Below are 3,846 nucleotides of genomic sequence, written 5' to 3' on the forward strand. Positions count from 1 at the left end.
CCAGTACCTGCTTTGGCAGCTAAAATTGGGTTAAACCAAGAACAGGAGCTGAGAAAATTGAGCAAGCTGGGAATAGTCCTACTTTAAAGTGTATGCTCTTAAAAAAGGAGGGTAATACATTAAAGTAAACTTTACTTGGTGCTGAATTTTAGCATTATAAAAATTGATAGTTCACAAAACTGTAATTACAAAGGTTCCTATTTGTCTTGTTTTGTGTCCCTATGCCAGCCAAACCCAAAAACACAGGTTACTATGAACCTGAAGGAAGCTGAACATGAAAGCTCTGGCCATGCCTGCATTTCAGTGGCATTTGCACAGACAGGTTCTGCCTGCAGCAAGGTCTCAGTGAAGCCACTTGGGTTTGGAGGGAGAAGAAACATAGCAGCTTTCTGAATATTCATCTCTCTAAATTCCCAGAAATTGTTGATATTTGACAAAACGTAACATGGTAAAAATATTGAGAAGTTATTTTGATCGATTAGGTATCTCCTGCATTTTGTGGCTCAGCATTACATGACCTGTCTGGGCTAGAAATATTTTGGTACATCAGGACAGGTAACTTTCAGGATCAGTTTTATCAGAGCACAAATGGAAAACCTGCAGCACTGACTTTCTAGAACCTTTTTTAGTGAACAAGTCTGAAAAAAAAAGTGAGTTTGGTTCACAGTTTCTTTCAGCAGCTGGATCCCCCACCAGTATGGATTTCAAACGCCTGCATCATGATTCTAGCATGTTCCTATGCCAAGTGGTTTCCACTAAGTTAACAAACAAAAGTATTCAGCTGCATGCTGCAAATCTATTCACATACCAAAGACTTGAGTAAATGGGCACCGGGTAGTCATTCGCATACTCTGTCTAGCAAAACAATGTTCCCAGCTTACTTACACAGAGCAAAAGTGTTCTAGGAATTTGCAAGTGTGGTGTTCTTAGAAACAGTGACCTGCGGCCACTTCTCTTGAAAGCATAACCCTTACTGGTGGTTTGAGGACAGATACTACTCATGGGGAACATTTGCACTGGAAAGGTCAAACAACGAAGGGGTGAAGAGATTCAGAAGAGCCGTAGTGCTGCTCTTCCACTGGGGGATATCTCAGTGTTGTTAGCATAGCTCTGGATGCAGGATCATTCATAGCGGGATGTCCTCAGATGCCCATCTTTCTGTCTATCTATCTGGAGGCTGCAGGTGAACAAGGGTAAAACTTGAAGATCCCATAGAGGAAATACCATATCTATACTAACACTAAGAAGAATGGAAAATAAGGTCAGATGGAAAATAGGAAAAATCAGACTCAGTATGAAGCTGGCAGGAATGAACCATTTGTAGCACTGAGCCCTTTGTGTAACTCAGACTCCAGACATGCAAGTATCAGCTCCCTGCATTTCCTTTTTTTGCAACTGAAATCACATCAAAGTAGGACACATCAGATACACTCCAGCCACATTCAGATGGTTTCCACCTTGACATGACTGCTCGGTCTGTGAGGGGGAAATGTCACCTCCTGTTTCCTTCAGTTTTAAAGTAAAGTCACATCAGACAGTAACTCACAAATTTGCTCTTTGTGGTCTGCCATAATAAGAATAACAAAACAATTCAACATTTAGCAACTCAGTTCTTTAGACCTCCTTGTGGATTACAGGAACTTCCAAAATCCCCCTTTGAATTTCCTCATCTTGTTTTGCCCCCTGTGGAAGAGAAAGGTTTGAAAAATGGAATTAGCATGCATGGTCTTCAGTGAGCTCAGATTCCAGTCTTACTGAAAATGTCTAACTTGAATATTGCCAAATGTTGCATATCCAAAATATATTTTTCAGGCAGGACTTTTCTCATAAACTGTCTAGCTGAGCTGAAGTTTTCTCACAGAAGATTTTTATTATTATTGTTCTTCCACTGGTAGCAAGTGAGGATTCCTATGCCTCTGAGATGTAGTCTTTTCAACTTAGAGGGTTTAAAATATTAAAAATCCAGTAAGAAATAATCCTAGTTGTTGAACAATGTCCTTAGAAGTGGGGTTGGGTTTTTTTGTTGTTTTGGGTTTTTTTTTTTTACATTTATGGTACATGTTTTCAGATATAGTGTGTCAAGTTCAAAAAAAAAATACACACTGGTTTGAAATGACAGTGATCTGCATATATACTTATAATTAAACTGCTTGGTAGAGTAACTTGTACATCTTCCCTCTCTTTAGATATAAAAAAAAGAGAAACTCAGGCCTTGCTGAAGCCAACAGCAAAACTCTGATTGGCACAAAACAGCAACAGGCGCTTACCCATAATCTATGTCATAAAAACACAATTAGCCATCTCCTTTAGGATTAAAGTAAGACGAATGTTTTGGGTCAGGATGAAGGTGTATTTGCAGCCTGCATAGTTTCTGTACACATTAATAGTCCTTCACGAGCTTATGTTCACATTTTTCAGAATGCATTTGTAGCATTTTATTTGCTAAAGCCTGGTCGGGTGGTCGCTACTGTCTGAGGCACACAATTATGACAGTCCCTGGCCTAATCAACAAAACCGGAGTCTGAGCTTGCCCAGGTTGCTCGACAAGCCATACGCTGGTTGGGAGCAGAGATGCTCTTTGAGTGTCTTTATCTGTTTGAGTTAGGAATTAGAAGAAAAAATCTCTTTAGGAAGGATGAGAAACACTGAAAGCACATGGTACCTACAGCAGCATAACTGTACAGCTTCCTTGCCTTTTTTAATGCCCTAGCAGGAAAGAAAGCTGAGTTTGCAGAATGACAACTACCTAACCACAGGGAACTTGCTTAGCCAAACCCTGACTCATGCTGCTGGTCTTTCCTGGGGTCAGGATCTGCCCCTTTGCTTACTCACTGCAGCAGCAAAGAAAATCAAAGCTGGCACAATAGACAAGACCCAGTGTTATGCCTGGCAGCTGCCATAACATTTGACTTTCAGGACCAAATCATCAGCCGAGGTAAGTACTTTTCGGTGGAAAAAAGAAAGGCAAGTAAAGGGTGCCTTAGGCAGGAACTGAGCTGAAGCCCATCTCCAAGCCTACAGGACCCTTTCCAGTATTCCTGAGATGCCCCAGATACATTCTCACTGTTGAAGCTATTGTCTTTGCCTCCATGGTCCTCCAGGCGCTCAGACACTGCTGGTTCAGAGGGGCTGGGTGTCAAGGACCACTTTGTAGGCTGGCCTCAAGCCTCAGGCTTCCCTGCATATGGACGAGCTCGTTTCACACAGGCAGACTCTGAGAGCAGCAGCAGTTGCCCACTTTGATGGGCTGTGGCACTGCCCACCTCTGTGCCACATGCCCAGGCTCACAGCTACTGCCTCCCCACTGCCTGCAATGTGGAGTGAGCAGGTTTCTGTAGCACTAAAGCAATGAATGCCACAGGAAGGCATTTATTATATTATATTTTGACCTATTCCTCTGTACTTCGCTTTTCGGCCACCTTTTCATGCAATTCAGACAGGTCAGTCCAAAAACTGGCAGTTCAAAAACTCCAGTAAAGCCAAGACGTGAAACAAAATAGGAAAAATTCCCCTAAAATTCCCCTGGTCCTGTTTCCAGGGTAAGTACGGACCCTTTTTTCAACTGCTTCTCCTCAAATACATGTTGTCATGAACACAAATTAAAACCAAGGCTGCTAGCTGCAGAGTAATTAACATACCAAATGAATGGTTTTTTGCTTTCAGAGAAAAGATTTTGCTACCAAGGTCACTTTCTTCTGGAGCAGCCGGGAAGAACACACTCTGCTGCATCACACTCTTGCTACATCACACACTGCAGTGAGTGCAGAGATTTAGTCCTGTCAACCAAGCACTTCTAGCAGATCTCCACTTTTTCATATGCTTAAATATCTGGATATGATGCTCTAC

This window comes from Neopelma chrysocephalum, unplaced genomic scaffold (genome assembly GCF_003984885.1).
Source record: "Neopelma chrysocephalum unplaced genomic scaffold, ASM398488v2 Primary Assembly neopelma1_43, whole genome shotgun sequence".
Lineage (NCBI taxonomy): Eukaryota > Metazoa > Chordata > Aves > Passeriformes > Pipridae > Neopelma > Neopelma chrysocephalum.